Raw genomic sequence first — 13,924 nt, forward strand, 5'->3', positions numbered from 1 at the left:
GAAATATAAAACACATACTGTATATACTGTAAATTGTTTACTAAGCTCATATGTATGTCCAGTTTAATTAGGCGCTATTGTTAATGAAGAGGCAAAGCCGCAGGGGCAGAGGGAGGGGTCGTCTTGAGGCCCCTCCAGTTCTGCCGAAGTCCGACTTCTCAGAAACAAAGTTGCGAGATGACTGATACACTAATCACCTTCCCCATTCGAGTTACTTGGAACTGGGGCTGTGGCTACATAACATTTCTGCTTTCGAGTTTATCTCATACTCCTGGCTTGTGGTCGCTTCTTCGGAAACTGCTGCATGCGTCAAGCCCCCCCCCCCCCCTCCCCTGGACAATACACAGAGCCGGAGTGTCTACTTAAGTTGGGCCAACCAGGAATTACACTTACATTAACCCCTGGGTTCTGAAATGTAACACACTGTTTTATTGCTATCTGCGGTTTAAATGTAAACTTCAGGAGAACGCAGTATTAAAACTGAATGGGTTCTTATTAGCTGCTGATGTCATTAAAATGTATGCCCTGCCAAAACCTTATTTGATAGTTTTGCATAAATTAGGTAATTTCTTTGGATCAACTGCAGGTTTAGGGTCCCATGGATGCAAGGTGTTTGTATTTATTTTTGTCTTTTGGCTGAATTTGTTGGACACGTGCCTTTCTTATAGCCTCAGCTTTTACTTCCATCTTTGGCTTAGTTGGGGAAATTCAAATTTCCCCCGCGATTCCTGTCCCAGGCACGAGGACAAAAAGTGAGAGGACATCTCCAGGAAGAACACAAAGTCAAGGCCGGGCTCACACATATGCACCACATCGATTTTGCATGACATGCAAGTGTGACCGGTGTTCTGGCAGATAGTGTCCTGCCATGATATAGTGTCTGCCCCGTACTGCGCATGTGCAGAAGAAGCTTCGGAAAATCTCCGAAGATGAACCGCGCCTGCACCGTGAGTGGAGGTGGTAGCCCCCCCCCCATGCAAGCGGACACAGGGTTGTGAAAGTTAGAGGGCCCCTCATGGGCTCGCTTCGCTCGCCACGCTTCGGGCTAGGCCTCACTGCGCTCGGCTCTTTTTATTCTAACTCTATGTCCACTTGGATGGTGGGGATAGAACCTGGACTCACGGCGCAGGCGCCGTTCATCCTCGGCTATTTTTGGAATCTGTGTGTGCTGTGTACTGTGCATGCGCAGTACACAGTGGACACTAACCGATGGGGGACGATATATGATAGGACACCGACTCTCAATGGAGCTGTTTCACACATGTCCGGTGTGTCTTTGGGTCCGGTTCAGGTGCAAATTCAGGCTAAGATTCGGACCTGAATCGCGCCCGAACCGGTGTGCGGGAAATACTTCATATTCCCATTGCACACGTTCCTGGTATAAGCTCTGAGTGCCGGTTCACACTAGTGCGATGTGAGAACTGCAGGTTCCTGCACCGCACCCGACACGCACGGCAGTTCACACTGCCACATGAAAAAAAATGCTGGGGAGTGTCATTTCAGCTTGCGTATCGCACTGCGAACTGACAATTCGCACATGAATCTGAACGCAGGTGTGTGCACACATGTGCGATCCGATTCTGGTCCGAACAGTGCGTGTTTGGACCGAATGCGGTGCGATATCAGCCATACTATCTGTATGGCTGACATTGCACCCCACAGACATCACATGTAATGTGAACAGTAGTGGCACTACGAATTACATGCGATGTCTGTCATCGCACAAGTGTGAACCGGCACTTAAGGTTTGGGTGCCGCAGCAACAACCAGCTGGATACTGGTTCAAGTCACAACGTAGGTATTTGGCAGCACAAAGTGGCGTCCAAACGGTTTAGTTTATTGCATGATCACAACACAAAAAGGTGCAACGTTTTGGAGTCACTCAGGACCTGACGAAGGGGTCCTGCTTGACTCCGAAACGTTGCGCCTTTTTGTGTTGTGATCATGCAATAAACTAAACCATTTGGATGCCACTTTGTCTTGATCCTTGGTGTGCTGCCAAGTATCTACGTTGTGAACTGGTTGTACAGGAACACATGTGCAGCCGCAGGTTCGTGCCCGGGGTCCGGTGCCCAGGCACGAACCTGCGGCTGAACATGTGTGAACCCAGTCTAAAAAGCCTGGGAGCCCTGCAAGAATTCACCTGTTGTGTCCCTGTTGGAAATCTTCCTTCACTTCTTTCCTGGAGTTCAACTTTAAAGTGGTTTACACCTATGTGTCCCATCATTGGTGTCACTGGGAGGAATTGTGCCCCATCATTGGTGTCGTTGGGAGGAATTGTGTCCCATCATTGGTGTCACTGGGAGGAATTGTGCCCCATCATTGGTGTCGTTGGGAGGAATTGTGTCCCATCATTGGTGTCAGTGGGAGGAATTGTGCCCCATCATTGGTGTCGTTGGGAGGAATTGTGTCCCATCATTGGTGTCAGTGGGAGTAATTGTGTCCCATCATTGGTGTCAGTGGGAGGAATTGTGTCCCATCATTGGTGTCAGTGGGAGGAATTGTGCCCCATCATTGGTGTCAGTGGGTGGAATTGTGCCCCATCATTGGTGTCAGTGGGAGGAATTGTGCCCCATCATTGGTGTTAGTGGGAGGAATTGTGCCCCATCATTGGTGTCAGTGGGTGGAATTGTGCCCCATCATTGGTGTTAGTGGGAGGAACTGTACTCTTCATTGGTTTCAGTGAATAAAATAGTGCCCCAAGGGCCTGATAAAAGCAAGCAAAGGGCCGCATCTGGCCCACAGGCCGCAGTTTGGAGACCTCTGTAATTTAGGCATGTGTGAGAAGAAGTGGCTATTCTATTCCAGCACACAATCACTAAACATTGTCTTGGAGTTTCGTTTTCTAAGAAAAAGGAAGAATAATAGTTTCACCTATTCAGACAGTTGGTAACCGCTGCCCACAGCCATAAGTCACACAGCCGCTCTGCAGTTTCTCTTCAATGAAGCACACCAAAATAAACAAGAATGAAAAAAATGAAACTTACAAACTGGCGGTAATAATGAAGTAATAATGTTTTGCCTCAAATCGACCAATGAGATTCAAGTCTGCACTGAGAGGCGACAGGAGAAGAAGGAGAAAAGCCTGGAGCTGATTGGATGCTTTATGATAACTTGATGAGTTTTAAAATAAAATCCTTTGCATTTTCATTGTATATCTTACTTTAGACCCGGTGACATCATCAACGGCTCCCTGTGATTCTCTATGCAATGCAGGCAGATCATGGCTGGCGGGAGGAGCCGGCAGGGGGCTGTACATACCTTCCTGAATACATCCCAGCACCCGACCTCAATACTCCTCTCAAGAGCCCCGATGCAAGCAGTGGGCTGGCTCTTAGGAGCAGTTATGCGAATATCAAAATGCCTGGATGGGTGGGTGTCAGTGTGGAGGAGTGGGTGTTCCTAGGCAGGCTGTATTTGCATACAGACCACTCTAGGTAACGTCCACGTGTGATGCCGAACCTCCATGATTGAAAGAACTGAAATTCAATGAAAGAAAGGGGTGTGTCAGGGACAGTCAGGCTGGGGATCAATGGACTAGATCAGGGGTGTCAATCTCAATTTCATTGCGGGACGCATCAGCATTACGGTTGCCTTCAAAGGGTGGCTTGTATGGCTGTAAGACTAGATGTCCAGAGTCCAGAGTCTGCTGAGCGCTCAGACCAGGGGAGGCGGAGACGAGGGGGTGTTGTGGCTGTACAGAGAGGTACAGGATCTGTAGGAGGAGTTCTGTCCTCCTCTCTGCTGCTGACTAATGAAGCCTCTCCATGCTATGTCCTATGCCTACATACTTTCGGTAATAGGTGTTCCTCGCTCCAATCTCAAAAAGTTGGGAGGTCTGTGGCGGTCCTAACATCTGGTGACTGCACTGAGGAAGGGGGGGGGGGAGAGCAGAGATTGCTGGCCAGATATTCTCCCAAAAATCCTTACTTGGTGCTGTGTGCGAGAGCCCAGGGATCCGGGGGACCCCGGGACTTACCTCAAATTGCGGGAAGGTCCCACGGAATCCGGGGCGGTTGGGAGGTATGGTTAAAGCCCTGCCCCCCCCCCCCGCCAATATAATAATTAAAAGCACTGGAAGCCGACGGAAGAGTAGAGGGGTGTAGCACCCTCTACCAATAGGTAGGTGCTAGCATAGGATTTTTTCTAGAAAAACTGTAAGCACAGGTAAATTTAGGCAGGCCTATGCTTTAAGCTAGGCCTGTCTGTTTTGATCTGGAGGCAGGGAGTGGTTAGTATAGCAGTGGGTGTAACCACCTGTGCTCCAGTGCTGAGGCGCCTCCCCTGCTTCCAGGGAGAATGTTCTGGAAGCGGGGCAGGGCCTAGAACTGGAGTGGCAGGCAGCTCATGTGTGAGGCCTGACCAATCCCCAACTGGAACTGGCAGAGGGCGGGCCTCCTATATAAGCTGAGGTAATATGCCACTGGGGATGAGTGGTCAGCCAGGTGAAGTGGAGAATGGAGTACTAGATAGCAGCAGGAGGGCACCCCATCTGGGGGGAGAGAGGGTGCGCCGATCGCGGGAGGAGGCCCGGGGAGAAGTGTGAGGGAACTTCACCTCCATGTTTAACAACTCCAGGTTTCAGGTGGACTGAAACCCAGGCACGGATTCTAAAACCCGGACTGTCCGGGTGAATACCGGACAGGTGGCAACCCTAGCCTGCTGTACTATGTACTTGTATGAAAAAAGGATCCTGATCTCTTTGTTTGCCTCCTCTGTGTCTGAAATACCTGCAAGCCTCTCTGCTTTCCTGTTAAAAACTGACCACACCAGGCATGAGCGCACAGCGTGGTCAGTTCTTTAACTGTTCTGGGAACTCAGTGTGCTCTCCTCCAATGATCAAACTTGTCCTGACACACATGTCCCCTGCACATCCTTCCACTGGGAGCTCAGTGTACCGTTGTTTCTCCTCCCCCAGCTCTTATGCAGCTGAGAACAGAGGGAATGAAAACACTTTTTAAAAAAAGGGGGGGGTATTTATAAAAAAAAATTCTACATTAAACTGAATGGGTTGTCTACAAGGTGATCGTTTACAATCACTTTAATTCCAATAAGCTGAGCATTATACATCGATGCAAAACAAAAGAATAACTAGTAAAAAGTAATAATTTCTTTTGAAATCAGCCGATTTATTTTTCTCCAGAAAAGTTAAAGTTAATGAATGATTGCTCAGGCTGAGCGGTTGCAGACAGCGCGGGATTCCTCTTGGACGCAGGCGAGTCCCTTTGGCCAGAACGTTAACAGTAATACTGTGTGTGCGAGACTGGGGCCAGCTCACAGTTTCCAAGTGGTGCGGTAAGCTGGCTGGCTGTCCTAAGGTTCTCCCAACCCAAACACTCCGTACAGAAGAAAAATATAAAAGATCTCCACATTTTCTGGGATTTGGCCTTTAAAGGCACATTCCAGGCAGATGGAAACCTGGATTCAGAGTGAGCGCATGATAAACAAAAAAAAAAATTGCTGCATACTTTTTGGGGAAATCTGAACGTCAAAAGAAAGGTAGAACCATACAAAGGCAGCTGAAGATACATAGACTTAAAATAAAAGGTTGCGCTTGGCCTCCGCCCCTCCCACCTCCAACACCTAGGGCAGCCATTCTCAACCAGGGTTCCGTGGAACTCCGGGGTTCCTCCAGAGGTTGCTAGGGGTTCCTTGAGCTGCGGCTGATGGACCACCTATTTGATAATGTCTACAGAGTTTAAGGTTCAGCATCACTTAGCAAAGCCAGCAGCATGGCACCAAATATCTTTTTAGATGTCTTTAAAGAGGAAGTAAACCCTGATGGCTTTACTTCCTGTTTGATTCCCTGCAAAGGTAAAGCATAATGGACTACTATGCATCGCATACTACCCCATTATGTGTCACTTACCTGACACAGGAGCCAGCGAAGTCACCGCTGTCCCCTGTAGTCCGGATAGGGTTGCCACCTGTCCAGGATTCACCCGGACAGTCAGGGTTTTGAATCATGTGTCCAGGTTTCAGGCAGACTGAAACCCGGACACATTATTCAAACCGAGCGGTGGCTCCTCAAGTAACCGAGATAGTCACTCAAATCTGTTGCCATCTGGGAGCTGCAGGTGGCTGTCTTGGGGCAAGTTCAGCATCACTGGGTGGCGGGGTGATGATGTCAGAGCAATTTGGTCACACCCACCGTTCGCTGCTGCACGCTGTGCACACCACATTACTACTCTCCTTGGGGCACCCAAAGGTGTCCCATGCCGCTAAAGTGTTCGGGTTTGGCTTGAAGAAAAGGTGGCAACCCTAAGTCTGGAGCCTCCATCTTCTTGGTGGGTCTCGCTGCTCCGGCGCTGTCAATCAACGGAGCCGCGATGATGTCACTCCAGTGCATGCGCACGGGAGCCGCCACTCACGGCATATCGCCGTTGACAGCGGCGCGCTCAGTGTCCGACCGTGTGTATGCAACACCAGTTTCGGACAAAATCCGACAGATTTTGTTGTCAGAATGTCCGACCGTGTGTACAAGGGCTTAGCCCTTGTACACACAGTCAGACATTCAGACGGAAAATGTCCAGTCGGACCGTGTTGTCGGATAATCCGACCGTGTGTGGGCTCCATCAGACTGTTTTCGTCGGTCGGAATATCCGACCGACAAAGTTTTAGCCCTTGTACACGCGGTCGGACATTCCGACAACAAAATCCGTCGGATTTTGTCAGACGGATTTTGTCTGAAACTGTTGCATACACACGGTCGGACAAAGTTGTCAGAAAATCCGATCGTACTTAACGTGATGACGTTATTTCGTTAGGACGGGACTACGTTCAGGCTGGTAGCCAATAGCTTTGGTCTAGGAATTTGATCTGAGCATGCGTGGCACTTTGTCCGATCGGAGTTCTCTACACATGATCGGATCATGTTGTCGGAAAATTTTATTGCCCAGCTGGAAAACTTGGTCCGTCGGATACTCCAATGGAAACAGTCCGATGGAGCCCACACACTGTCGGATTATCCGACAACACGGTCCTATCGGACATTGTCCATCGAAATGTCCGACCGTGTGTACAAGGGCTTAGAGCTGGGCTATAAAATTTTCCAACAACATGATCCGATCGGACTTTGTCCAATTGTATGTAGAGAATTCCGATTGGACAAAGTGCCACGCATGCTCAGATCAAATTCCTAGACCAAAGCTATTGACTACTAGCCTGAACGTAGTCCCGTCGTAACGAAATTACGTCATCACGTTCCGAACGATCGGCTTTTCCGACAACTTTGTCCGACCGTGTGTATGCAACACCAGTTTCCTACAAAATCAGACGGATTTTGTTGTCGGAATGTCCAACCATGTGTACAAGGGCTTAGAGTCAAGGCACATAATAACAGCACATTATAGCAGCGTTGAAAAAAAACATATATTTCTTTTTTAAAGGTCACTTTTATTGTACAGTATATAAAACATACACGTATACATAGAAAACTAAGACAAAAACAAAAATAGAATTGAGCAGTCACAGCTCAAGTATCACCATACAATTCAAACCAAATGGCCACTTAATACCCAGATAATATAAGATGGAAGGACAGTTATACAACAATAGTTCACTAAAATATGTAAAACATAAATCGTCGGCATTAAACTTTAGACACACTCTTAATAAGCCATAAAAGAGTTTTAAAACAAGCCTTCACTGACCTCTGTAGCTGCAGGTACTGAGAAGTAATTCATCCTCAAGGATCCTCAAAGAACTAAAGACTTTAAAATCTGGTTTCGGTTGGTTTCTTCTTCTTTGTAATTACATTAGAAGATTGGAAGGCTGCCAAGATTCCGATCTCTGTAGAAAAAAAAACTGAGATTTTAGCCTTCTGTGAAATTTGAAGATGAACTTGTCCACAAAGCTTACATCTGTAGAGGTGACTGAGGGCTGAGTCTTGAAGTGCTTTGACTGGTGGTTCAGAATATGCAAATACTTTAGGGCAGCCTTTCTCAACCTTTCTTTAACACAGAGAAACCCTTGAAATAATTTTCCGGTCTCATGGAACCCCTGCTAAAAATGACTATATCTACAACTCATGAGACAAGTGTGATGGTCAGTGGGAAGAATGCTCCTTACACTTGTTGTCATTGGGAAGAATTACCCCCTTACAGATAGCTAAAAAGATCAATGGTGTCAGTGGGAACTTATCTGAGAGGCAAATATTGCTCATTGCCTCTGAAGAAACCCCTAGGGTCCCATGGATCGCTGGTTAAGAAACCCCCACTATAGTGCACAGTGTGGGTATAGGTTTATATCATCCACCTCCCTATTACCATAAAAAAACGGGAGGGAGGTGGATGTCTGCTGTATTTCTACAGTGCCTTTTTTAAACAGCACTCCAAAAATAGCCCTCGGCAGGCAAGGGTAGCCTGTCAATGGCTGTGGACCAAGGCCATCATTGAATGTGTACAGAGCCGATCTGAGTGGCTTTGTACCATGTGATTGCTGTATATTAATGATTCACTGTATCTAGCGTACCTTGAAGCTCCATTTTGAACAGATTCAATACCAGCATGATTCTTCATTTCCAGAAATAGTGGCAAAAACTTATATCACCTTGGGGATGTCTTTGAGAGGTGTTTGTACTGTCCTATCATGGTTTTTAACATAAAGTAAGGGAAACAGTTTTTTTTTTCTTTTATATAGTAAAACATTATGAACCCAGTTATTAAAATCTGCCATAAGAAAGTTCTATCAGTCACAAAAATGTGATATAAAATGAATTTGGGTATGGCGTTGCATGACAGAGTGATTGTAAGTCAAACTATCATAGTAATGAAAATTGAAAAATGGCCTGGTAATGAAGGGATGTACTTGAATGATGCTGAAGATAAAAATAGGTCTATACTCAGACAAAAATGTAAATAAAAAAAAAAAAAAAAAAAAAAAAGACAGAGTGGTTGTAAGATCACTTTGTGCAATTAGTAGAATCCCTCTGTTATATGTAGCTATGTTGCAAAGTGTTTTATAAAAATTATGCAGCGCCATACCTTTTTTCTCAGAGCGTTGCTGTGTGGTCACATGATGCCCCGCCGCTCTCCTTCCCTGATCTGAAGACTACAGTAGGCCGAGCTGAGATTCTCCTCTGACGTCAGCTGGGAAGAGAGCGACAGGCGGTCACGTGAGCACACAGCATCACTCTGCAATAAGGTATTGAGCTGCATCATTTTTATAAAACAAAGACAATGAGCAACATAGCTGCATATAACAGAGGGGTTTTTAGTAATTACACAGTTATTTTACACAGAATAGCAGCAAGAGGGGGGGAGGGGTGGGGAGCAAGATCGGTACTGACTCAATAGCTCACAGGCAGGGAGGGAGGGGGAGATAGAGAGAGACTGATGGAGGCACGCAACCCGACCACTGTATCATGGATCAGCAGCCATGATTACTGTGGTCAGCACACATGGGGGGACACAGGCAGGGCCATCTTTAATATTGATTGGACCCTGGGCAAACATTCCCCCCCCTCCCCCCCATGCAAATTTTCTCTCCACCCCAACATTCCAAAACAATAAAAACACACATAAACTTATGTATTGGATTGCATTGTAACTGTACTGCCTGCCCTCATGTTGTAAAGCTCTGCACAAATTGACAGCGCTATATAAATCCTGTATAATAATAATGATGATGGGGATAGAGGAGTCCAGGATGATGGGTGGGGGGGGGGAATAGCAGAGTGCAGGATGATGGGGAAGGGAGAGATAGGGAAGTCCAGGATGTTGGGGGGGGGGATAGGGGAGTGCAGGATGACACACAGGGATTGGGAGTGTGTACTGTGAGGGGTTTATATCATACAGGGCAATGAAAAAAATCAGCACAAGGGGCAGTACTTGCCTATTCTCCCTCCCCCTCCCCCAAAGTAACCATCTATTGGTCACCTCTGCACACCACTTTGCTTACCTCTGCACCCTTATCCACAGTTCACCTCTGTACCCCACTCCATCCAAAGCTCACCTCTGTACCCCCTCCATCCACAGCTCACCTCTGTACCCCCCTCCATCCACAGTTCACTTCTGTACCCCCCTTTATCCACAGTTCACCTCTGTACCCCCTCCATCAACAGCTCACCTCTGTACCCCCTCCATCCACAGCTCACCTCTGTACCCCCTCCATCCACAGCTCACCTCTGTATCCCCCTCCATCCACAGCTCACCTCTGTACCCCCTCCATCCACAGCTCACCTCTGTATCCCCCTCCATCCAAAGCTCACCTCTGTACCCCCTCCATCCTCAGTTCACCTCTGTACCCCCCTCCATCCAAAGCTCACCTCTGTACCCCCTCCATCCACAGTTCACCTCTGTACCCCCCTTCATCCAAAGTTCACCTCTGTACCCCCCTTCATCCACAGTTCACCTCTGTACCCCCCTCCATCCACAGCTCACCTCTGTATCCCCCTCCATCCACAGCTCATCTCTGTACCCCTCTCCATCCAGAGCTCACCTCTGCACCCCCTCCATCTACAGCTCACCTCTGTAGCCCCTCCATCCACAGCTCCCCTCTGTACCCCCTCCATCCACAGCTCATCTCTGTATCCCCTCCATTCACAGCTCACCTCTGTACCCCCTCCATCCACAGCTCACCTCTGTACTCCCCAATCCACGTTCACCTCTGTATCCCCCACCATTCACAGCTCACCTCTGTATCCCTTGTCTATCTCTGTATCCCCCTGTCCACCTCTGCACCCCCCCATCCACGTTCACCTCTGTATCCTTCCGTCCACTTCTGTACCCGCCCATTCACCTCTGTACCCCCCTCCATCCACAGCTCACCTCTGTACCCCCCCATACACGTTCACCTGTGTATCCCTTGCCTACCTCTGTATCCCCCTGTCCACCTCTGTACCCCCCTATCCACGTTCCCCTCTGTATCCTTCAGTCCACCTCTGTAACCCCCCATCCACCTCTGTACCCCCCTCCATCCACAGTTTACCTCTATACCCCCTCCATTCACAACTCACCTCTGTACCCCCCTCCATCTACAGCTCACCTCTGTACCCCCCTCCATCCACAGCTCACCTCTGTAGCCCCTCCATCCACAGCTCCCCTCTGTACCCCCTCCATCCACAGCTCATCTCTGTACCCCCTCCATACACAGCTCACCTCTGTACCCCCTCCATCCACAGCTCACCTCTGTACTCCCCCATCTACGTTCATCTCTGTATCTCCCTCCATTCACAGCTCACCTCTGTATCCCTTGTCTATCTCTGTATCCCTCTGTCCACCTCTGCACCCCCCCTATCCACGTTCACCTCTGTATCCTTCTGTCCACTTCTGTACCCGCCCATTCACCTCTGTACCCCCCTCCATCCACAGTTTACCTCTATACCCCCTCCATTCACAACTCACCTCTGTACCCCCCTCCCTCTACAGCTCACCTCTGTACCCCCCTCCATCTACAGCTCACCTCTGTACCCCCCTCCATCCACAGCTCACCTCTGTAGCCCCTCCATCCACAGCTCCCCTCTGTACCCCCTCCATCCACAGCTCATCTCTGTACCCCCTCCATACACAGCTCACCTCTGTACCCCCTCCATCCACAGCTCACCTCTGTACTCCCCCATCTACGTTCATCTCTGTATCTCCCTCCATTCACAGCTCACCTCTGTATCCCTTGTCTATCTCTGTATCCCCCTGTCCACCTCTGCACCCCCCGTATCCACGTTCACCTCTGTATCCTTCTGTCCACTTCTGTACCCGCCCATTCACCTCTGTACCCCCCTCCATCCACAGCTCACCTCTGTACCCCCCCATACACGTTCACCTGTGTATCCCTTGCCTACCTCTGTATCCCCTCGTCCACCTCTGTACCCCCCTATCCACGTTCACCTCTGTAGCCTTCAGTCCACCTCTGTAACCCCCATCCACCTCTGTACCCCCCTCCATCCACAGTTTACCTCTATACCCCCTCCATTCACAACTCACCTCTGTACCCCCTCCATCCACAGCTCACCTCTGTATCCCCCTCCATCCACAGCTCACCTCTGTATCCCCCTCCATCCATAGTTCACCTCTGTACCCCCTCTATCCACAGCTCACTTCTGCATCCCCCCCATCCACGTTCACTTCTGTATCCCTTGTCTACCTCTGTATCCCTCGGTCTACATCTGTACCCCCCTATCCACGTTCACATTTGTACCCTTCTATCCCCCTCTGTATCCCTCCCATCCACATTCACCTATGTATCCTTTCGTTCACCTTTGTATCCCCCCCAATCCACGTCAACCTCTGTATCCTTCCACCATCCACCTCTGTACCCCCTTCCACCTCTGCACCCCCATGTCCACCTCTGTATCCCCCCAAATACATTCACCTCTGTACCCCCCATCCACATTCACCTCTGTATCCTTCTGTCCACCTTTGTACCCCCCCATCCATGTCCACCTCTGTACCCCCCCATTCACGTTGCCCTCTATACCCCCCTCTCCTCCACCACCTCTGTACTCCCCATCCACGTTAACCTTTGTACCCCCCTCCTCCACCACCTCTGTACTCCCCATCCACGTTCACCTCCTTCACTACACCTCTTACAAAAAAAGTTACAAGTTACAAAAAAAAAACAGCAAATACTAAATAAAAAAAGAACAGACTTAGTTGCACTGCTTGGTCTTTTCCCACTGCCTCTCTTCTAGGAATCAAGTTTTTTTTATTTTTTTTTTTTAAGATTTTTGGTCTTTTTTTCCTTTATATAGTAAAAATAATAAACACAATTGTTATTTAAAACCTACAAAAGAACGTGTTATCAGTCTCAAAAATATGTTATAAAATTCATTTGGGTATGGTGTTGCATGACCAAGTGATTGTCAGTCAAACTATCACAGCACTGAAAAGTGAAAAATGTCTCCGGTAATGAAGGGGTATATACAGGGTGCTACTCAACATGTTTGGATTAAACATTGGTCTATACCCAGACTACAAAAAAACAAAAATAATTAAACAAAAACATTAAAAAAAAGAACAGACTCAATGCACCGCTTGGTTTTTTTCCATCATTTCTCTTCTGTTTGGCTTGAAACTAGGCCATTTTTTTTTCTTTTTTAACATTAAACTACAAAATGTAGCAATTGTACTTTTTTTTCTCTAAGCAACACATTACAACAACGGAGTTCTTTATTAACTTTTGCTTAGAAAAAAAAAAAAAAACTTGCTGCCCATTACGCCAATGTTATTGCTGTCCCCTGAGCAAGCTGCTTGGCAGAGCTTTGGCACGGTGAGTTGGCAGCTGCAGGAACAGGAGCTGGGCAGTCATGTGCGGCCTCGCCCTGGCAAAGCCACAAGGCAAAGGCCCATTTTTTTTCTTGGTTTGGTCTGCTCGTGGGTCTTGTAGGTAAACATTAACGTGACTCACTGTACCAGGTTACACCTCAGGGACAAACATGCTATTTAATTAAATGGCAACATGAGTAGAACATCACAAGGTATACTGGTGTTCATACAGGAACAGTAAATGTTGTGTAGCTCACGTGAAGTCCTGTCTCTGGAAAGTCAAGGGCACGTGTCATAACATTGAATCGTAGGCTAAGATGGTCCAACAGTAACCTAATCTGATATATTAGTTTCTGGTGGATACTTATGGATTAAATGGTCAGGTGAGGAACGCTATACTTCTCTAGTACCTTCAACTATCCAACGGCGGAGTGAGGTATACCATAGCTCACATCTCTGGAAAGGCAAGAGCATCGAATGCTAAGATGGTCCGACAATAACCAAATCTAATATTTCAGTTTCTGGTGGACGCTTATTGGTTGAATGGTCAGGCGAGGAACATTAAACTTCTCTGGCACTTTAACTTTCTAGTGGTGAGTAAGGCATACACACAACCCAGAGGAGCACTTTAAGTTGTACCCCAGGCAGAACTTAAAATAAGAGTCCTACATGGAACAAAGTCCAACTTTCCATGGTTTACGTTTTTCGTGCAGAGATTGTTG

The 13,924-nt window shown here is 47.9% G+C and overlaps 1 long non-coding RNA gene across 1 annotated transcript in view; it reads right to left on the reverse strand.

Moving 5' to 3' along the window:
* Nucleotides 1–13,924, reverse strand: part of LOC143926955 (uncharacterized) — a 190,944-nt gene that overhangs the window by 123,060 nt on the left and 53,960 nt on the right. Inside the window, exon 2 of the long non-coding RNA XR_013262164.1 lies at nt 7,653–7,791. This is a non-coding gene — a long non-coding RNA (uncharacterized LOC143926955). The remainder of the gene's footprint in view (nt 1–7,652; nt 7,792–13,924) is intronic.

The sequence above is a fragment of the Lithobates pipiens genome, unplaced genomic scaffold (assembly GCF_037356315.1).
Source record: "Lithobates pipiens isolate NorthernLeopardFrog02 unplaced genomic scaffold, aLitPip1_a1.2 Scaffold_23, whole genome shotgun sequence".
In the NCBI taxonomy this organism is placed as follows: domain Eukaryota; kingdom Metazoa; phylum Chordata; class Amphibia; order Anura; family Ranidae; genus Lithobates; species Lithobates pipiens.